At 48.5% G+C, this 22,435-nt stretch overlaps 1 protein-coding gene and 1 long non-coding RNA gene across 2 annotated transcripts in view; one reads left to right on the top strand and one right to left on the bottom strand.

Moving 5' to 3' along the window:
- Nucleotides 1-7,964, bottom strand: part of LOC138261557 (uncharacterized) — a 403,078-nt gene extending 395,114 nt beyond the window's left edge. The window contains exon 1 of the mRNA XM_069210617.1: nucleotides 7,803-7,964. The gene's annotated coding sequence lies outside the window, so the exon portion shown is untranslated. The remainder of the gene's footprint in view (nucleotides 1-7,802) is intronic.
- Nucleotides 7,965-8,066: 102 nt separating this feature from the next.
- The window catches only part of LOC138261560 (uncharacterized), an 85,302-nt gene continuing 70,933 nt past the window's right edge, over nucleotides 8,067-22,435 (top strand). The window contains exon 1 of the long non-coding RNA XR_011199114.1: nucleotides 8,067-8,175. This is a non-coding gene — a long non-coding RNA (uncharacterized lncRNA). The remainder of the gene's footprint in view (nucleotides 8,176-22,435) is intronic.

Below are 22,435 nucleotides of genomic sequence, written 5' to 3'. Positions count from 1 at the left end.
GTCATTATCTGTGACCAATTCCAAGTTGTGCCCGCTGTGCAACTTTTCTGTGGAGACAAATGAGCATTTATTGTTTCTTTGTCTGGCATATTCTAAATCCAGATCTCATTGGATTACACCTCTGAGCCGACTACTGGGGCTAACAGATCGGGTATATATGCTATGAATCTATAAAGACAACTCAAGCATGCTTGTGGAAACCGCTGTATCAACACTTTAGTACTCAGCATGGCTGATTCAATTGTGCACACTGGCCACCCTTCCTCCCGAACTGCCTGTCTAAAGCCCCAGGGTTGATTAATTGGCATAGTTAGATTTTAAATTGATTTTACATTGCTCTTTGTTTTATATTGTGTTTATGTTGAATATACTGATTACCTACTTATTTATTAACTACTGTTCTTTTTAGAGGTCAACATATTTTACTGAATGTTTTATTGATTTCATAATTTTATATTCAGTTTTACAAATAAAATAAATGACACAAAGGAAGCTACCACAAATAAAATTGGAGAGCAAAAAATAATTACTGCAGTAAGATCACTGGAAGCCACAACAACTCAAATCTATATGATGGCCATTTCTCTTTCCGATTATTCTAATGACACCAATGTCAGGCATAAGAAATGTCTTGCCATACGGTCCAGACTGCTCCAGAGGCAGCAAATATGTTTTGTTGGATCCCGCAGGCATGATTGCAACAGTGTATGGTAAGATCTGTGAATTTACAGATCCTGACAGACTGGAATTATTCCAAGTTTCTCTTGAAGACATTGCAATGGACAATACTGTCTTAAAATATTCAACTACAAAAGCAGCCGATAGAGACAATTCTTTGAACAGTCAGAGGAAATCCATGACACAAACAGAACAGTCAGGTCAACGCAAAGTGAATCAGATCAAGTTGGCCCACGTAAAATTATTGAGTTGCTTACAGAGTGATAGACACGTCCTGTTCATTTCGGAAGTCCCCTCAGTGGGTTTTTCTAGAAATTGAGAATAACAGACAAGACAGTAGCCAATAGCTTCCATATGGAGTGGCGGCAGAAGGAGGCTGAAAACATACAAACTATAGGCACATACAGCTGCAGGAGGGCTCCAATTACCACATATGTAGTCAGGTAGCTTAATCTTTCACTTCTCACAACTGATATATTACATGCAAGACTCAGGGGAGGCATCGCCATAGGTGACATTGGAACACAGCCTCCTAAAATACCCAAACCCATTATTAACAGTTTATACCACTACCAGAGTATAGACCAGTACAGGCAACTTGAAAGATGCTTGGGAGATGGCTCATAAGTTGATTGGTGTCCTCCACTTACTTTATAAGAAAGCACCATAGTGGCATAATGCTGCCATCCAACTAGACAGTAGGTCCATATCTTGGCCACAATGGTGCTCAAGGGACACAGAATTTGCAGATCAACTATAGAGAGGTGGGAAGATAAAGTCAATCCATGACCTAAGGGCCCAATACGACTTACCACAATCAGACACTGGAAATATTACCAATTAAGACACTGCCTTTGGACTACGCTAGGGGACGCCACTAGTGGGGCTGCCGGGACCACCTATTGCACAATATTTATGAATCCTGGTTATCTGCAGGGAAGTGGTCTCAGGAATATATGGAATTCTTGTTAAATCACTGAACTCCGGGCCAATCCTCTGCTCTTCTAGACTAACCTGGCAGACTCTTTTGGGGAAACAATATTTACCCGAGAAATGGGCATCCTCATTACATGACCACAATATTATGTTTACAAAACAGAAACTAAAATGCCAATATGATAAGATCGTAAATGAATGGTATTGGATGCCCCACAAATTGAAGAAGACTAAATTATTAATCCATGATCAGTGCTGGAGGTGGTCGGAGGAGGAGTGCAACTAGTACGATGTGATGTGGGCCTGCCCAGCCTTGACCCCCCTATTGGAATGATGTTTAGGCTCAGCTGCAGACCTATAGCCTGATCACAATACCCTTCTACCCATGCATTGCTATTCTACAGGATGTATCTGATATTACAGACCTGATAGCAAACCCACAGATGGTTTGCCACTTCTTTAGTGGTGACCAAACTTTCTTCCCTCCAACACTGGCGGAAGACAATCCTGCACTTGTGACGAATGGTTACTTGAACTTCACAGGTATACACACTCTGAAAGTGTCATGTGGACAGAAAACGATAAATGAGAGATGATTGATATGATCTGTTGAGCCTTTCTTGGGCTGGAACTAAATAATAGAGCACCCTTCAATATACAGGAGATGGCTATGAAGGGAGGCAATAGTTTAGTATCTGAGAAAAGGTTGATTGGGACTGGAAGAGATAAAGATGGCTCTCTGCACTCCTGGTCCCCTGCCCCCCTTCAAGGATCTAGAGATTGTGGATTCCTTGGGGCTGCCTTCGATCAGGTTTTGTGTGGTAGGTTCTTCACTCATGAGGGTCAGGTGCCAACACACGCCTATGATGCTGCCATCATTTACTGCTGTTTCTTGGCCACTGAGGCTCAAAGATATCAACTAGTACTGATTAAAGTTACACCGTAGTAAAGTCCTGCAATGTTACATATTATATGGGTCGTCCCTCTTCAGACACTTGAGATGCCATGATAGCATTTACCAATTAACTGTCAAGATGTAGACAGTTTATGGGTGTGCGCTAGCGGAATTATTTGCTTGTGGTTGTCTGGAACTATAATACCAAAGGACGTGTGGCAGATCTAAAATTAAGAATTGACATATATGTCCGCTCCCCGCTCCGCCTTCCGCGCCGCCTCCACTCCGCATCTTTTAGCTTAGTTTTCCCCTGCCGCTGCGTCCCCTGCAGCCCCTCCTTCTCAGTGTTACTTTTGCCTTCTTTCCCGCTGCTGCGGCCCCTCCCGCCTCCCCCCTCCTTCTCACCTTTCCTTTTGCCTTCTTTCCCGAAGCTGCGTCCCCTGCGGCCCCTCCCGCCTCCTTCTCACCTTTACTTTTGCCTTCTTTCCCGCCGCTGCGTCCCCTGCGTCCCCTTCCGCCTCCTTCTCACCGTTACTTTTGCCTTCTTTCCCACCGCTGCGTCCCCTGCGGCCCCTCCCGCCTCCCCCCTCCTTCTCAACGTTACTTTTGCCTTCTTTCCCGCTGCTGCGTCCCCTCCCCCCAGCCCTCTCATTTGCCAGGCCCTCCCGCCTCCCAGCTGCCACTCCCACCCTCCCCTCCTCTTATGGCAGCAGCGGCCGCGCCAAAGGCAAGCCTGTCTGCGCCCAGCGCCAGAACCCCTGGCCCCGGCAACAGCCATCCCGCCAGCATTTGCTACAACGCCGACACCCTCCGCGCACTCAACACCAGCCGAGACACCACCTGCTTCCAGGCCTCTCCAAAGAGCACGCACGGACCCTTCTCCTGCCACAACTGCAGCTTAACCTGCAACAGAGCCCACATACCTCCAAGGATCAAGACCAACCACCTCCATTGCATACTCAACACCCGCTCAGCACGCAAGCATGCCATTGAAGTCTGGGACATGCTCGACTTCAGCTCCCCGGACGTGGCCTTCCTAACCGAAACCTGGTGGAACGACTCCTCAGCACCCGACATCGCCATAGCCATCCCGAACGGATACAAAGTCGCTCGCCGAGACCGCACCAACAGAACCGGAGGGGACATAGCCATCGTCCACAAAGCCACCCTCGAAGTCAAAACCATCCCGGACGACTCCTTCAGCGCCGCCGAACTCCTTCACTTCCAAATCCGCACCGACCCAAACACCACACTCAGAGGAACACTCATCTATAGACACCCAGAGCACCCTTCAGCAACGCCATCGCCGACCTGGCCAGCACCCACGCACTCGCCTCCACGGATTACATGCTCCTCGGGGACCTGAACTTTCACCTCGAAAACAGCAATGACACCAACTCAACCACCCTGACCAAAAACCTCGCCAACCTCGGCTTTACACAGCTCGTCAACACACCGACCCACACAGCCAGTCACACCCTTGACCCCATCTTCTCCACAAGCAACCACGTCACCTTCAACCATACCACCAAACTCTACTGGACCGACGACCACTGCATTCACTTCACCTTCAAGAAACAGACAGAACACCACCTCACCGAACAACCACCACGCCGCCGATGGGGCAAAGTCACCGAACCTCAACTAATCAACGGCCTAGCCCAGAAACCGCCCGTCAACCCCACCGACCCGGACATCGCGGCACACAACCTCAAGCTATGGATCACCGACTGCCTTGCTCCACTCAGAAAACCCTCCAACAACCACATCAACAAAAAAGCCACCTGGTTCACCGACGACCTCCAAGCCTCCGAACGCCACTGCCGAAAACTCAAGCAAATATGGCTACTCGAACGCACTCCAGACAACCACACGGCCCTCAAAGATGCTACACGCAAACACCACCAACTCATCAGGCTAGCAAAAAGATCCTCCTTCAAAACCCGCCTAGAAAACAACGCCCACGACTGCAAAGAACTTTTCAGCACCATAAAAGAACCGAAAAATCACAGACATCCACGACAGCTTCAACTCCCCTCACACTCCAGATGCTCCTACCCCACCCACCACGAACTCCACCCGCTCCAACCGACTGACCTCCTGGACCAACATCAGCGACGCCGAAACCTGCAAGACCATGAACTCCATCCACTCCGGATCACCATCAGACCCCTTCCCACACCACATCTTCAACAAAGCAGACACGGCCATCGCACCACACCTACGGAAAGCCATCAACATCTCCTTCGAAACTGCAAGATTCCAGGAAAGCTGGAAACACGCCAAAATCAACGCCCTTCTCAAGAAACCAAAGGCAGACCCCCAAGGACCTGAAAAACTTCCGGCCCATCTCTCTGCTCCCGTTCCCGGCGAAGGTCATCGAGAAAATTGTCAACACTCAGCTCACTTGGTACCTCGAAGACAACAACATCCTCGACCCCTCCCATTCCGGCTTCAGACGCAACCACGGCACTGAAACCGCCCTCCTTGTCGCCACAGACGACATCAGAAGCCACCTCGACAATGGAGAAACATCAGCCCTCATCCTCCTAGACCTATCAGCTGCCTTTGACACCGTATGTCACCACACCCTAAAATCCCACCTCCACGCAGCAGGAATCCAGGACCAGACCCTCAAATGGATTGCATCCTTCCTCACCAGCAGAACCCAAAGAGTCCGCCTCCCCCGTACCAATGCAAAGCCTTCAACATCATCTGCGGCGTACCCCAGGACTCATCCCTCAGCCCGACGCTGTTCAACATCTACATGGCCCCCCTCGCACAAGTGGCCTGTCAGCACAACCTCAACATCATCTCCTACGCCGACGACACCCAACTCATCCTCTCCCTCACCAAGGACCCGCACACCGCCAAAACTAACCTCCACGAGGGACTAAAAGCCATCGCTGACTGGATGAGAGACAGCCGGCTAAAACTGAACTCGGACAAAACAGAGGTGCTCATCCTTGGGTGCACCCCCTCCGCCTGGGACAACTCATGCTGGCCGTCCACACTGGGTCCCCCACCGACGCCCACCGACAGTACATGAAACCTCGGCTTCACCCTCGACTCCTCACTCTCCATGTCAAAGCAGGTCAGCGCCATCTCCTCCTCGAACACCCTCTGCATGCTCCGCAGAATTTACAAACAGAACAATTCCCAACAGAAACAAGAAAAACAGTAACCCAGGCCCTCGTCAGCAACAGACTCGACTACGGCAACGCCCTCTACACCGGTATCTCATCCAAACTCCTCCAACGCACCCAAAGTGCCTCCCCCAGACTCATCCTCAACATCCCTCGCCACTGCCACATCACCCCCCACCTAAGAGACCTTCACTGGCTCCCCGTCAACAAGAGGATCACCTTCAAGCTCCTCACCCATGCACACAAGGCACTCCACAACACCAGACCATCATACCTGAACAACAGACTCAGCTTCTCCACCCCCACCCGGCATCTCCGCTCCGCTAACCTTGCCCTCGCCTCCGTCCCCAGCATCCGACACAAATCTTCCGGCAGCAAATCATTCTCGTACCTCGCCGCCAAGGCCTGGAACACCCTCCCGCAGGATCTATAACAGACCCAGGACCTTCTTTCCTTCAGAAAACTACTCAAGACTTGGCTCTTTGAGCAGTAGCAGCACCACCCCCCCACCAGCGCCTTGAAACCCTCACGGGTATGTAGCGCGCTTTATAAATTAATTGATTGATTGATTGATTGTGCTGAAATGAGGGATAATGAAAGTCAGTACGAGAGGAACTGTAAGTGGTTTATAGGGTATGGATTCCCAGAAAACTGTGAACAGATTGGTGCTGCTGGCCAGGCCTGTATTACACACACAGTTATGAGTGTCTCAAGCAACCAACTGCTTGTCGTTCAGTTCTAAAGCGAACAGCCGTGTCCCTTTACTCACACCTCAAACCCCAGTCCATCATGACTGAATTAGACCCTTTCCGGAACTCTCTCTCAACAGCTACAAGGGCAAACTCCTTCCACGCACGGCACTCGGGTCTAACGGTTTCTGCGAGCCTTCCTTATCAAGGTACCGAATGCCGAAATTGGGACTGGACACCTTCCACCTACAGAAACTCCACCACAACACGAGGAGCACGAATTTTGGTGAAAAAAGCTAGTGTTTCTCTTCACAGACCACAAGCTTTTTCCAGCCCTGATGCTGTAAACATGTTCGAACATTCTCTAAGGGAGGAGGGACTGAAAAAAAATCCTGCAGATCAGCTCTCACCGAGACGCCGGCCAATTGCTTACTCATTAACCCCAGGCAGCAACAACAACATTCAAAACATGAAAAACGAAAAAACATATAAGACTTTGAATAGAAGGTAGACACAGGCGTCAGGAGAACCACACCATTTGTCTGTCCAGTTTTAAATGAGGAAGGGGCAGCCCTGGCCGGTTCCGAGAGCCAGAACACGTCGTTTTTGGAGGTTTCTTCGCGTTTCCCCTCCATAAAAATATTATGGCAAGTGCAATTTGTTTTGTGTGTGGGTGGGGGGGGGGGGGGGCATCCTTCCGACTCACGGTGCCCATCTTGGATAACATTCTATTGAGGTATTAAGAATTTACATACACCGGTTTGGGGAGGGGGTTATGACAGAGCCTGGACACTATGAAAAGACAAAACATTTTTGTAGACATTCTTCAAGAAAATATTGAATCATATAGCAAATATCCGAGCCCACACCAGTGCATGAATTCCCAGTTTGAGAAACTGCGCTAATCCCAATGTGGACGTACATCACAAATCGGAGGGGCGTGCGTTAGAACTAGTAACCCTCGGTTTGTTTAAAAAAAAAAAAAAAAGCAATGGATCCAGATCTAATTCAACACACATTTTGTATATTTCTCAACAAAAAGGCCACATCTCTTTGTGAGTGAATATAGGCACCAAAGTACCAACAAATGAGAAAAAGTCTCAATGGTTAATGAGCGCCCAGGTGCTGCACGTTGAGGATTAAACATTTTTTTTTAAACCAAACGCAGCAAGTAGCTCCCCGAAAAGTAGGTTGTTCCTTGATTAGGCATCAAACTCACGAGTTCTTCTCAAAATAGTAAAACTGCACGAAAGCGATCGAGAGATCAAGGAATGAATGAATGAATACGCATTATCCCAGGTTTCTCCGAAACACCAAAGGTATAGCATAAGAGATGCTTACTAGGATGAATACAATTATGTAAATCAGGCAAGAAGCCCCTCCACCATGCCTCCCTGAAGTCAATAAAAGACACTGGGCTGTGGGCTGCCGGGAAATCAATAAAAGTTAAAGACTTACTTTCTCGGCGCAACTGTCTTCTTTCCCGGACTGAGCTCCTCTAACGAGGCCAGGCAGAGTCCCGAGATCAAGCTTGGTCAGTGGACGCCTCCTCCTTCCGGGGGCTTTAATCCCCCTTTGTCCGCGTGTCTGAGTAGTTCATGCTGCTGAGGGTTTCGGGGCCCTCCTGCTCCTGGAGCAGAAAGGAAAAGCAGAGCTCAGACCGAGGAGCCTCCCCAGTCTCCTCCCCCTGCTAGCTGAAAGCGATGTTGTTCGGATTGAGATCCGATGGGGCTGGTCACAGGCAGCAGGAGCCCCCCGGGTGAGCTTCCTGCTCTGGATTTGGAGGGAGCGGGGGATCACGTGTCACAGGCATAAGAAAGAGAGGAATACTGTAAGTGTTATATAAAAACTTTTATAGCCAAAACTGGTTAGTTTGACGACAGTGAGGGTGCTTCAGCATCCTGCAAATGGCAACAATTATCAGCGTCCTGAGTGAAAAATAACCTCTAGCGCTTGGATCCCATGTAATGTTGAAACTTTTTGCCTTTTATGCAGGACTCGTATTTCAAATGGAGATGCTCCTTAAGTTTCTTTGTACAATTTATCTTAATGAAATATTTCAGATCACATTTTTATATATAGAGCACGATACTATTTTATGCTATTTCTAAGCACTTCTGACTGTACCACAATACACCATTACCTAGACATTTCTGCTGTCCGGTTCTTTTTTAACAAGCATTGGCAAAGACAGTTGGTCTCGCCCATTCAAGAGCTATAGGTTTGCCAATGTGCTTTAGCCATGTGGTACAGCAGCATGGCTAAAAGTTAGTGGCATGGAGAAGAGTGGCATAGAGAAGAGTGGTATGGAGTGTCGTAGAGTGGAACAGCGAAGAGTATGTAAGATTGGAGTGGCATAGAGTGTCATGTATTGGAGTGACATAGAGTGTAGTGGCGTAGAATAGAGTGGACTGGTGAGGAGTGCATTAGTGAAGAGTTTTGCAGAGTTTAGTGGCACAGACTGCAGTAGCATTGAGTGCAGCAGCATAGAATTCAGTGGCATACAGTGCAGAAGCGTACCACGCAGTGGTGTAGATCAGAGTGTTACTTAGAAGAGTGTAGTGACGTAGAGTGCACTGGTGGAGAATAGAGTAGAATGGTGTACAGTGTGATGGTGCAAAGTAGAGCGGCATAGAGTGCAGAGTTTTTAAGTGGTGCAGAGCAGAATGCCATAGAACAATGCAGACTAGTGTATAGTGGCATAGCATTGAGTGGCATTGAGTGCAGTGGTGTAGAGTGGAGTGCTGCAGAGTGCAGGGGCGTAAAGTGGAGTGATACAGAGTAGAGTGCATTGACATAGAATGCAGTAGTGTAGAGTAGAATGGTGTAGAATTCAGCGATGTAGAATGCAGTGTTACAGAATAGAGTGTTGTAGAGTGAAGAGTGTATTGGCGTAAGGTGCAGTGGTGTAGAGTAGAGTGAAGCAGTGTGGAGTACAGTGGTGCATTGGTGTAGACTGTTGCAGATTATAATGGCGCAGAGTGCTTCATAGAATTCAGTGGCATAGATTAGAGTGGTGCATAGTAGAGTGGAGTGCTATGGAGTGGTTCAAAGTAGAGTGGCATGTAGTGCAGTGGAGTAGCACACAGTGGCATAGAGTGCAGTTGTGTCGATTGATGAAGAAGACAGTGGTACAGAGAAGTGTGCAGTGGCATAGAGTGGAGTGCTGTCCAGTGTGGTGCATAGTAGAGTGGAGTGCTGTGGAGTGGTTCAAAGTAGAGTGGCATATAGTGCAGTGGAGTAGCACACAGTGGCATAGAGAGCAGTTGTGTAGAGTAGAGTGGTGAAGAAGACAGTGGTACAGAGAAGAGTATAGTGGCATAGAGTGCAGTGGCATAGAGTGGAGTGCTGCAGAGTGTAATGGTGTAGTTTGCAATGTTGCAGAGTAGAGTGGCTTGGAGTGCAGTGGTATGGATTGCAGTGACATAGATTGCAGTTGAGAAGAGAACATCGGTGTAGAGTGCAGTCACTTAGAGTGCTGTGGTTTAGAATAGAGTGTCATAAAGTGCAGTGGCATAGAGTGGAGTGGAGTAGAGTGCAGTGGCGTAGAGTAGATTGTTTCAGAATAGAGTGAAGTGGCATGGAGTCAAGTAGTGCATGGTAGAGTGAAGTAGCATGAAGTGGTGCAGAGTGCCCTGGGGTAGAGTAGAGTGGCAGATAGTAATGGCCTAAAGCGGTGTAGAGTGCAGTGCATAGAGTACAGTGGTAACAAGTAGATTAGAGTGACGTAGAGTTTATTGACATAGAGTGCAGTGTTGCAGAGTGGCGTAAAGTGGAGTTGTGCAGAGTAGAGTGGAGTAACTTAGACCGGAGTAGTGTAGAGTACAGTGACAAAGAGTGCAGTAGTGTAGAGTGCATTGGCATACAGTAGAGTGGTTCAGAATAGCACAGACAGATGTAGAGTGAAGTGGCCTAGAATGGAATGTTGTAGGATAGAGTAGAGTGGAGAGGCATAGAGTGGAGAGGCATAGAGTGGAGTTGAGTGTCATAGGATGGAGTGGTGTAGAGTGGAGTGTGCATGGTGTGGTATCACACTGCCATTACAGACAACACATTTTCAATTGAAACAACCATTACATTTGCACAGACATACACTATTAGTAATAAAAACGATACAGCACACAAACGATAATGTGTGGAAATGGCATCACCTGGAGTATTGATTTGCTTTGATCATATTGAAGTATTTGTTTACAACACATTTTAGATTTAACAAAAAAAAGTGCTTCATTTGTGCTTTGCTAATTCTGAGATGCTTGCACAGTTTTGTATAAATCAGGGATCTCCAACCTTTTCTTTAACAGGAGCTACTTATGTTCAATGAAAATCCTCCTGAGCTACTAATATTAGGGCCCCTCTCACAAAGGTAACTTAAGTGCACTAAAGTTACAACTGCAAAATCTCCAGACTGCAGCGGAGTTTTTGCGCTTAGGGCGGAATGTCTTCACTGTGCACTGCAGAGAGTGTGCAGTACAGAGATTCCGCCCAAGTGCAGAGACTCCTCCGCAAGTGCGTAGATTCCGCACTCACTTACTCATAACTTTACTACTGGTAAGTTACCTTTATGAATCAGGCCCTTAGTATTATAGTGTTGTGGTATGACCAAAGGTAAAATTAGTTTAGTGGCCACCATCTACAAGAGTAGCAACAGTGATCACCTCCTGCATCAGGCAGTTTTCTAGCAGTAATGTAAAAAAGAAATATGTCACTTTGGAATGTCTTTGAATGGGAAATACACAAAGGTCATAGCTGCAACGCTCCTGGACCAAGATAATAGGAGTAGTAATAAGTCTCCCCAACACCAAATTATTTTCTCTCAAATATCATCTTTAAATATATTTTCGAAATACAAAGCCATCAGCTTAGGAGATGTAAAAATACACAAATTTGGCTCAAATACATACTTTTTAATTTTTGTATAATTATATTAATTCAGCCAATCAAAAGCATCTAGCTTAGTAGGCTGGGCTGCATACAGGAGAGGTAATTATAAACAGTAAATAGTAAATTTACATTGTGCAATTACTTAAAATCGTTGCTGCTTTTCGTAAGATATAAAATGCAGATTAAAATGCAAGAAAAATATTCACATCTAAAACACTTGACTTGTTAAGAAGATTGTATGCAACAGTTTTGGCCAAGGTCTGCGAAGAAATGGACCTGCGTTTGTACCAATGAAGGTTTTATATCAATGACAGATTGTAGGAGGCTGGACTGGCTTGTAGTGAGTACCAAGGGGTACTTGCACCTTGCACCAGGCCCAGTTATCCCTTATTAGTGTATAGGGTGTCTAGCAGCTTAGGCTGATAGATAATGGTAGCTTAGCAGAGCAGCTTAGGCTGAACTAGGAGACGTGTGAAGCTACTACAGTACCACTTAGTGTCATATGCACAACATCATAAGAAAACACAATACACAGTTATACTAAAAATAAAGGTACTTTATTTTTATGACAATATGCCAAAGTATCTTAGAGTGTACCCTCAGTGAGAGGATAGGAAATATACACAAGATATATATACACAATAGCAAAAATATGCAGTATAGTCTTAGAAAACAGTGCAAACAATGTATAGTTACAATAGGATGCAATGGGGAAACATAGGGATAGGGGCAACACAAACAATATACTCCAAAAGTGGAATGCGAACCACGAATGGACCCCAAACCTATGTGACCTTGTAGAGGGTCGCTGGGACTATTAGAAAATAGTGAGAGTTAGAAAAATAACCCTCCCCAAGACCCTGAAAAGTGAGTGCAAAGTGCACTAAAGTTCCCCTAAGGACAAAGAAGTCGTGTTAGAGGAATAATGCAGGAAAGACACAAACAAGCAATGCAACAACTGTGGATTTCCAATCTAGGGTACCTGTGGAACAAGGGGACCAAGTCCAAAAGTCACAAGCAAGTCGGAGATGGGCAGATGCCCAGGAAATGCCAGCTGCGGGTGCAAAGAAGCTTCTACTGGACAGAAGAAGCTGAGGTTTCTGCAGGAACGAAAAGGGCTAGAGACTTCCCCTTTGGTGGACGGATCCCTCTTGCCTTGGAGAGTTGTGCAAAAGTGTTTTCCCGCTGGAAGGACGCCAACAAGCCTTGCTAGTCGCAAATCGTGCGTTTGGCGTTTTTGGACGCTGCTGGGGCCCAGGAGGGACCAGGAGGTCGCAAATTGGACCTGAAGAGAGAGGGGACATCGAGCAAGACAAAGAGCCCTCACTGAAGCAGGTAGCACCCGCAGAAGTGCCAGAAACAGGCACTACGAGGATGCGTGAAACGGTGCTCGCCGAAGTTGCACAAAGGAGTCCCACGTCGCCGGAGACCAACTTAGAAAGTCGTGCAATGCAGGTTAGAGTGCCGTGGACCCAGGCTTGGCTGTGCACGAAGGATTTCCGCCGGAAGTGCACAGGGGCCGGAGTAGCTGCAAAGTCGCGGTTCCCAGCAATGCAGCCCAGCGAGGTGAGGCAAGGACTTACCTCCACCAAACTTGGACTGAAGAGTCACTGGACTGTGGGGGTCACTTGGACAGAGTCGCTGGATTCGAGGGAGCTCGCTCGTCGTGCTGAGAGGAGACCCAACGGACCGGTAATGCAGCTTTTTGGTGCCTGCGGTTGCAGGGGGAAGATTCCGTCGACCCACGGGAGATTTCTTCGGAGCTTCTGGTGCAGAGAGGAGGCAGACTACCCCCACAGCATGCACAAGCAGGAAAACAGTCGAGAAGGCGGCAGGATCAGCGTTACAGAGTTGCAGTAGTCGTCTTTGCTACTATGTTGCAGGTTTGCAGGCTTCCAGCGCGGTCAGCAGTCGTTTCCTTATCAGAAGGTGAAGAGAGAGATGCAGAGGAACTCGGCTGAGCTCATGCATTCGTTATCTGAAGTTTCCCCAGAGACAGAGACCCTAAATAGCCAGAAAAGAGGGTTTGGCTACCTAGGAGAGAGGATAGGCTACTAACACCTGAAGGAGCCTATCAGCAGGAGTCTCTGACGTCACCTGGTGGCACTGGCCACTCAGAGCAGTCCAGTGTGCCAGCAGCACCTCTGTTTCCAAGATGGCAGAGGTTTGGAGCACACTGGAGGAGCTCTGGACACCTCCCAGGGGAGGTGCAGGTCAGGGGAGTGGTCACTCCCCTTTCCTTTGTCCAGTTTCGCGCCAGAGCAGGGGCTAAGGGGTCCCTGAACCGGTGTAGACTGGCTTATGCAGAATTGGGCACCTCTGTGCCCAACAAAGCATTTCCAGAGGCTGGGGGAGGCTACTCCTCCCCTGCCTTCACACCATTTTCCAAAGGGAGAGGGTGTCACACCCTCTCTCAGAGGAAGTTCTTTGTTCTGCCATCCTGGGCCAGGCCTGGCTGGACCCCAGGAGGGCAGCTGCCTGTCTGAGGGGTTGGCAGCAGCAGCAGCTGCAGTGAAACCCCAGGAAGGGCAGTTTGGCAGTACCAGGGTGTAAGGAAATGCCTCCTTGGCATGGTTGCCCCCTGACTTTTTGCCTTTGCTGATGCTATGTTTACAATTGAAAGTGTGCTGAGGCCTGCTAACCAGGCCCCAGCACCAGTGTTCTTTCCCTAACCTGTACTTTTGTATCCACAATTGGCAGACCCTGGCATCCAGATAAGTCCCTTGTAACTGGTACTTCTAGTACCAAGGGCCCTGATGCCAAGGAAGGTCTCTAAGGGCTGCAGCATGTCTTATGCCACCCTGGAGACCTCTCACTCAGCACAGACACACTGCTTGCCAGCTTGTGTGTGCTAGTGAGGACAAAACAAGTAAGTCGACATGGCACTCCCCTCAGGGTGCCATGCCAGCCTCTCACTGCCTATGCAGTATAGGTAAGACACCCCTCTAGCAGGCCTTACAGCCCTAAGGCAGGGTGCACTATACCATAGGTGAGGGTACCAGTGCATGAGCATGGTACCCCTACAGTGTCTAAACAAAACCTTAGACATTGTAAGTGCAGGGTAGCCATAAGAGTATATGGTCTGGGAGTCTGTCAAACACGAACTCCACAGCACCATAATGGCTACACTGAAAACTGGGAAGTTTGGTATCAAACTTCTCAGCACAATAAATGCACACTGATGCCAGTGTACATTTTATTGCAACATACACCCCAGAGGGCACCTTAGAGGTGCCCCCTGAAACTTAACCGACTGTCTGTGTAGGCTGACTAGTTCCAGCAGCCTGCCACACCAGAGACATGTTGCTGGCCCCATGGGGAGAGTGCCTTTGTCACTCTGAGGCCAGTAACAAAGCCTGCACTGGGTGGAGATGCTAACACCTCCCCCAGGCAGGAGCTGTGACACCTGGCGGTGAGCCTCAAAGGCTCACCCCTTTGTCACAGCCCAGCAGGGCACTCCAGCTTAGTGGAGTTGCCCGCCCCCTCCGGCCACGGCCCCCACTTTTGGCGGCAAGGCTGGAGGGAACAAAGAAAGCAACAAGGAGGAGTCACTGGCCAGTCAGGACAGCCCCTAAGGTGTCCTGAGCTGAGGTGACTCTGACTTTTAGAAATCCTCCATCTTGCAGATGGAGGATTCCCCCAATAGGGTTAGGATTGTGACCCCCTCCCCTTGGGAGGAGGCACAAAGAGGGTGTACCCACCCTCAGGGCTAGTAGCCATTGGCTACTAACCCCCCAGACCTAAACACGCCCTTAAATTTAGTATTTAAGGGATACCCTGAACCCTAGAAAATTAGATTCCTGCAACTACAAGAAGAAGGACTGCCTAGCTGAAAACCCCTGCAGAGGAAGACCAGAAGACGACAACTGCCTTGGCTCCAGAAACTCACCGGCCTGTCTCCTGCCTTCCAAAGATCCTGCTCCAGCGACGCCTTCCAAAGGGACCAGCGACCTCGACATCCTCTGAGGACTGCCCCTGCTTCGAAAAGACAAGAAACTCCCGAGGACAGCGGACCTGCTCCAAGAAAGGCTGCAACTTTGTTTCCAGCAGCCTTGAAAGAACCCTGCAAGCTCCCCGCAAGAAGCGTGAGACTTGCAACACTGCACCCGGCGACCCCGACTCGGCTGGTGGAGACCCAACACCTCAGGAGGGACCCCAGGACTACTCTGATACTGTGAGTACCAAAACCTGTCCCCCCTGAGCCCCCACAGCGCCGCCTGCAGAGGGAATCCCGAGGCTTCCCCTGACCGCGACTCTTTGAATCCTAAGTCCCGACGCCTGGGAGAGACCCTGCACCCGCAGCCCCCAGGACCTGAAGGACCGAAGTTTCACTGGAGAAGTGACCCCCAGGAGTCCCTCTCCCTTGCCCAAGTGGAGGTTTCCCCGAGGAACCCCCCCCCTTGCCTGCCTGCAGCGCTGAAGAGATCCCGAGATCTCTCATAGACTAACATTGCGAACCCAACGCTTGTTTCTACACTGCACCCGGCCGCCCCCGCGCCGCTGAGGGTGAAATTTCTGTGTGGGCTTGTGTCCCCCCCGGTGCCCTACAAAACCCCCCTGGTCTGCCCTCCGAAGACGCGGGTACTTACCTGCAAGCAGACCGGAACCGGGGCACCCCCTTCTCTCCATTCTAGCCTATGTGTTTTGGGCACCACTTTGAACTCTGCACCTGACCGGCCCTGAGCTGCTGGTGTGGTGACTTTGGGGTTGCTCTGAACCCCCAACGGTGGGCTACCTTGGACCAAGAACTGAACCCTGTAAGTGTCTTACTTACCTGGTAAAATTAACAAAAACTTACCTCCCCCAGGAACTGTGAAAATTGCACTAAGTGTCCACTTTTAAAACAGCTATTTGTCAATAACTTGAAAAGTATACATGCAATTTTTATGATTTAAAGTTCCTAAAGTACTTACCTGCAATACCTTTCGAATGAGATATTACATGTAGAATTTGAACCTGTGGTTCTTAAAATAAACTAAGAAAAGATAATTTTCTATACAAAAACCTATTGGCTGGATTTGTCTCTGAGTGTGTGTACCTCATTTATTGTCTATGTGTATGTACAACAAATGCTTAACACTACTCCTTGGATAAGCCTACTGCTCGACCACACTACCACAAAATAGAGCATTAGTATTATCTATTTTTACCACTATTTTACCTCTAAGGGGAACCCTTGGACTCTGTGCATGCTATTCCTTTCTTTGAAATAGCACATACAGAGCCAACTTCCTACATTGGTGGATCAGCGGTGGGGTACAAGACTTTGCATTTGCTGGACTACTCAGCCAATACCTGATCACACGACAAATTCCAAAATTGTCATTAGAAATTGATTTTTGCAATTTGAAAAGTTTTCTAAATTCTTAAAAGACCTGCTAGGGCCTTGTGTTAGATCCTGTTTAGCATTTCTTTTAGAGTTTAAAAGTTTGTAAAAGTTTGAATTAGATTCTAGAACCAGTTGTAGATTCTTAAAAAGTATTCCAACTTTTAGAAGCAAAATGTCTAGCACAGATGTGACTGTGGTGGAACTCGACACCACACCTTACCTCCATCTTAAGATGAGGGAGCTAAGGTCACTCTGTAAAATAAAGAAAATAACAATGGGCCCCAAACCTACCAAAATACAGCTCCAGGAGCTTTTGGCAGAGTTTGAAAAGGCCAACCCCTCTGAGGGTGGCAACTCAGAGGAAGAGGATAGTGACTTGGAGGACAATTCCCCCCTACCAGTCCTATCTAGGGAGAACAGGGTCCCTCAAACCCTGACTCCAAAAATAATAGTCAGAGATGCTGGTTCCCTCACAGGAGAGACCAACACCTCTGAAATCACTGAGGATAACCCCAGTGAAGAGGACATCCAGTTAGCCAGGATGGCCAAAAGATTGGCTTTGGAAAGACAGATCCTAGCCATAGAGAGGGAAAGACAAGAGATGGGCCTAGGACCCATCAATGGTGGCAGCAACATAAATAGGGTCAGAGATTCTCCTGACATGTTGAAAATCCCTAAAGGGATTGTAACTAAATATGAAGATGGTGATGACATCACCAAATGGTTCACAGCTTTTGAGAGGGCTTGTATAACCAGAAAAGTGAACAGATCTCACTGGGGTGCTCTCCTTTGGGAAATGTTCACAGGAAAGTGTAGGGATAGACTCCTCACACTCTCTGGACAAGATGCAGAATCTTATGACCTCATGAAGGGTACCCTGATTGAGGGCTTTGGATTCTCCACTGAGGAGTATAGGATTAGATTCAGGGGGGCTCAAAAATCCTCGAGCCAGACCTGGGTTGACTTTGTAGACTACTCAGTGAAAACACTAGATGGTTGGATTCAAGGCAGTGGTGTAAGTAATTATGATGGGCTGTACAATTTATTTGTGAAAGAACACCTGTTAAGTAATTGTTTCAATGATAAACTGCATCAGCATCTGGTAGACCTAGGACCAATTTCTCCCCAAGAATTGGGAAAGAAGGCGGACCATTGGGTCAAGACAAGGGTGTCCAAGACTTCAACAGGGGGTGACCAAAAGAAAGGGGTCACAAAGACTCCCCAGGGGAAGGGTGATGAGACAACCAAAACTAAAAATAGTAGAGTCTTCTACAGGCCCCCAAAAACCTGCACAGGAGGGTGGGCCCAGAGCCTCTTCACAAAACAATGGGTACAAGGGTAAAAACTTTGATCCCAAAAAGGCCTGGTGTCATAGCTGTAAACAGCATGGACACCAAACTGGAGACAAGGCCTGTCCCAAGAAAGGTTCCACTCCAAACTCCCATCCAGGTAACACTGGTATGGCTAGTCTCCAAGTGGGATCAACAGTGTGCCCAGAGCAAATCAGGGTCCACACTGAAGCTACTCTAGTTTCTGAGGGTGGGGTGGATTTAGCCACACTAGCTGTCTGGCCGCCTAACATGCAAAAATACAGACAGCAACTCTTAATTAATGGGACTAGAATAGAGGGCCTGAGGGATACAGGTGCCAGTGTCACCATGGTGACAGAGAAACTGGTTTCCCCTGGCCAATACCTGACTGGAAAAACTTACACAGTCACCAACGCTGACAATCAGAGAAAAGTACATCCCATGGCAATGGTTACTTTAGAATGGGGAGGGGTCAATGGCCTGAAACAGGTGGTGGTCTCCTCAAATATCCCAGTGGACTGTCTGCTTGGAAATGACCTGGAGTCCTCAGCATGGGCTGAGGTAGAACTAAAAACCCATGCAGCAATGCTGGGTATCCCTGAACTGGTGTGTGTGAAAACAAGAGCACAATGCAAGGCACAGGGTGAAAAAGTAGAGCTGGAGTCTGGAAAAATGGCCCAGCCTACCAAGAGAACAGGAAAGTCAGTTGGGAAACCAACTGCAACACAGCAAAAGAAAGGGAACCTCTCTTCTCAGGAAGAAGTTCTGCCCTCTGAGGGAACTGAGCCTTTGGAGCTTGAACCTTATCAGGTTGAGCTCTTAGGCCCAGGGGGACCCTCAAGGGAGGAGCTGTGTAAGGGACAAGAAACCTGTCCCTCTCTTGAAGGCCTTAGGCAGCAAGCTGCTGAAGAGTCCAAGGGCAAGAAAAATGGAACACATAGGGTCTATTGGGAAGATGGACTCCTGTACACTGAGGCCAGAGACCCCAAACCTGGTGCCACTAGGAGAGTGGTAGTGCCTCAGCTGTTCAGAGAGTTCATCCTAACATTAGCCCATGACATTCCCCTTGCTGGACATTTGGGACAAACCAAGACGTGGGAGAGGCTAGTCAACCACTTCTACTGGCCCAATATGTCCAACATGGTTAAGGAGTTTTGCCTCTCCTGCCCCACCTGTCAAGCCAGTGGTAAGACAGGTGGGCACCCAAAGGCCCCCCTCATTCCACTTCCAGTGGTGGGGGTCCCCTTTGAAAGAGTGGGTGTGGACATAGTTGGTCCACTAGAACCTCCCACAGCCTCAGGAAATATGTATATCCTGGTAGTAGTGGATCATGCTACCAGGTATCCTGAAGCTATTCCCCTTAGGTCGACTACTGCCCCTGCAGTAGCCAAGGCCCTCATTGGTATCTTTACCAGAGTGGGTTTCCCTAAGGAGGTGGTGTCTGACAGAGGTACCAACTTCATGTCAGCATACCTGAAACATATGTGGAATGAGTGTGGAGTGACTTATAAATTCACTACACCTTACCATCCACAAACTAATGGCTTAGTTGAGAGATTCAACAAGACATTAAAGGGCATGATCATGGGGCTCCCAGAAAAACTCAAAAGGAGATGGGATGTCCTCTTGCCATGTCTGCTTTTCGCTTACAGAGAGGTGCCACAGAAGGGAGTAGGATTCTCACCCTTTGAACTTCTGTTTGGTCATCCTGTAAGGGGACCACTTGCTCTTGTTAAAGAAGGCTGGGAGAGACCTCTCCATGAGCCTAAACAAGACATAGTGGACTATGTACTTGGCCTTCGCTCTAGAATGGCAGGGTACATGGAAAAGGCAACCAAAAACCTTGAGGCCAGCCAACAGCTCCAGAAGTTTTGGTATGACCAAAAGGCTGCACTGGTTGAGTTCCAACCAGGGCAGAAAGTCTGGGTTCTGGAGCCTGTGGCTCCCAGGGCACTCCAGGACAAATGGAGTGGCCCTTACCCAGTACTAGAAAGGAAGAGTCAGGTCACCTACCTGGTGGACCTGGGCACAAGCAGGAGCCCCAAGAGGGTGATCCATGTGAACCGCCTTAAGCTCTTCCATGACAGGGCTGATGTGAATCTGTTGATGGTAACAGATGAGGATCAGGAGGCAGAGAGTGAACCTCTCCCTGATCTTCTGTCATCAGACCCAAAAGATGGCACAGTAGATGGAGTGATCTACTCAGACACCCTCTCTGGCCAACAGCAAGCTGATTGTAGGAGAGTCCTACAACAGTTTCCTGAACTCTTCTCCTTAACCCCTGGTCAGACACACCTGTGTACCCATGATGTGGACACAGGAGACAGCATGCCTGTCAAGAACAAAATCTTTAGACAATCTGACCATGTTAAGGAAAGCATCAAGGTGGAAGTCCACAAGATGCTGGAATTGGGAGTAATTGAGCGCTCTGACAGCCCCTGGGCTAGCCCAGTGGTCTTAGTCCCCAAACCTCACACCAAAGATGGAAAGAAAGAGATGAGGTTTTGTGTGGACTACAGAGGGCTCAATTCTGTCACCAAGACAGATGCTCATCCAATTCCAAGAGCTGATGAGCTCATAGATAAATTAGGTGCTGCCAAATTCTTAAGTACCTTTGACTTGACAGCAGGGTACTGGCAAATAAAAATGGCACCTGGAGCAAAAGAGAAAACAGCATTCTCCACACCTGATGGGCATTATCAGTTTACTGTTATGCCCTTTGGTTTAAAGAATGCCCCTGCCACCTTCCAAAGGTTGGTGAATCAAGTCCTTGCTGGCTTGGAGTCCTTTAGCACAGCTTATCTTGATGATATTGCTGTCTTTAGCTCCACCTGGCAGGATCACCTGGTCCACCTGAAGAAGGTTTTGAAGGCTCTGCAATCTGCAGGCCTCTCTATCAAGGCATCCAAATGCCAGATAGGGCAGGGAACTGTGGTTTACTTGGGACACCTTGTAGGTGGAGGCCAAGTTCAGCCACTCCAACCCAAGATCCAGACTATTCTGGACTGGGTAGCTCCAAAAACCCATACTCAAGTCAGGGCATTCCTTGGCTTGACTGGGTATTACAGGAGGTTTGTGAAGGGATATGGATCCATTGTGACAGCCCTCACTGAACTCACCTCCAAGAAAATGCCCAAGAAAGTGAACTGGACTGTGGAATGCCAACAGGCCTTTGACACCCTGAAACAAGCAATGTGCTCAGCACCAGTTCTAAAAGCTCCAGATTATTCTAAGCAGTTCATTGTGCAGACTGATGCCTCTGAACATGGGATAGGGGCAGTTTTGTCCCAAACAAATGATGATGGCCTTGACCAGCCTGTTGCTTTCATTAGCAGGAGGTTACTCCCCAGGGAGCAGCGTTGGAGTGCCATTGAGAGGGAGGCCTTTGCTGTGGTTTGGTCCCTGAAGAAGCTGAGACCATACCTCTTTGGGACTCACTTCCTAGTTCAAACTGACCACAGACCTCTCAAATGGCTGATGCAAATGAAAGGTGAAAATCCTAAACTGTTGAGGTGGTCCATCTCCCTACAGGGAATGGACTTTATAGTGGAACACAGACCTGGGACTGCCCATGCCAATGCAGATGGCCTTTCCAGGTTCTTCCACTTAGAAAATGAAGACTCTCTTGGGAAAGGTTAGTCTCATCCTCTTTCGTTTGGGGGGGGGTTGTGTAAGGAAATGCCTCCTTGGCATGGTTGCCCCCTGACTTTTTGCCTTTGCTGATGCTATGTTTACAATTGAAAGTGTGCTGAGGCCTGCTAACCAGGCCCCAGCACCAGTGTTCTTTCCCTAACCTGTACTTTTGTATCCACAATTGGCAGACCCTGGCATCCAGATAAGTCCCTTGTAACTGGTACTTCTAGTACCAAGGGCCCTGATGCCAAGGAAGGTCTCTAAGGGCTGCAGCATGTCTTATGCCACCCTGGAGACCTCTCACTCAGCACAGACACACTGCTTGCCAGCTTGTGTGTGCTAGTGAGGACAAAACGAGTAAGTCGACATGGCACTCCCCTCAGGGTGCCATGCCAGCCTCTCACTGCCTATGCAGTATAGGTAAGACACCCCTCTAGCAGGCCTTACAGCCCTAAGGCAGGGTGCACTATACCATAGGTGAGGGTACCAGTGCATGAGCATGGTACCCCTACAGTGTCTAAACAAAACCTTAGACATTGTAAGTGCAGGGTAGCCATAAGAGTATATGGTCTGGGAGTCTGTCAAACACGAACTCCACAGCACCATAATGGCTACACTGAAAACTGGGAAGTTTGGTATCAAACTTCTCAGCACAATAAATGCACACTGATGCCAGTGTACATTTTATTGCAACATACACCCCAGAGGGCACCTTAGAGGTGCCCCCTGAAACTTAACCGACTGTCTGTGTAGGCTGACTAGTTCCAGCAGCCTGCCACACCAGAGACATGTTGCTGGCCCCATGGGGAGAGTGCCTTTGTCACTCTGAGGCCAGTAACAAAGCCTGCACTGGGTGGAGATGCTAACACCTCCCCCAGGCAGGAGCTGTGACACCTGGCGGTGAGCCTCAAAGGCTCACCCCTTTGTCACAGCCC

The sequence above is a fragment of the Pleurodeles waltl genome, chromosome 10 (assembly GCF_031143425.1).
Source record: "Pleurodeles waltl isolate 20211129_DDA chromosome 10, aPleWal1.hap1.20221129, whole genome shotgun sequence".
NCBI classification, from domain to species: Eukaryota; Metazoa; Chordata; class Amphibia; order Caudata; family Salamandridae; genus Pleurodeles; species Pleurodeles waltl.
Note: the sequence above shows the minus strand (reverse complement) of the source record. Positions and strands in the feature narration are given on the sequence as shown.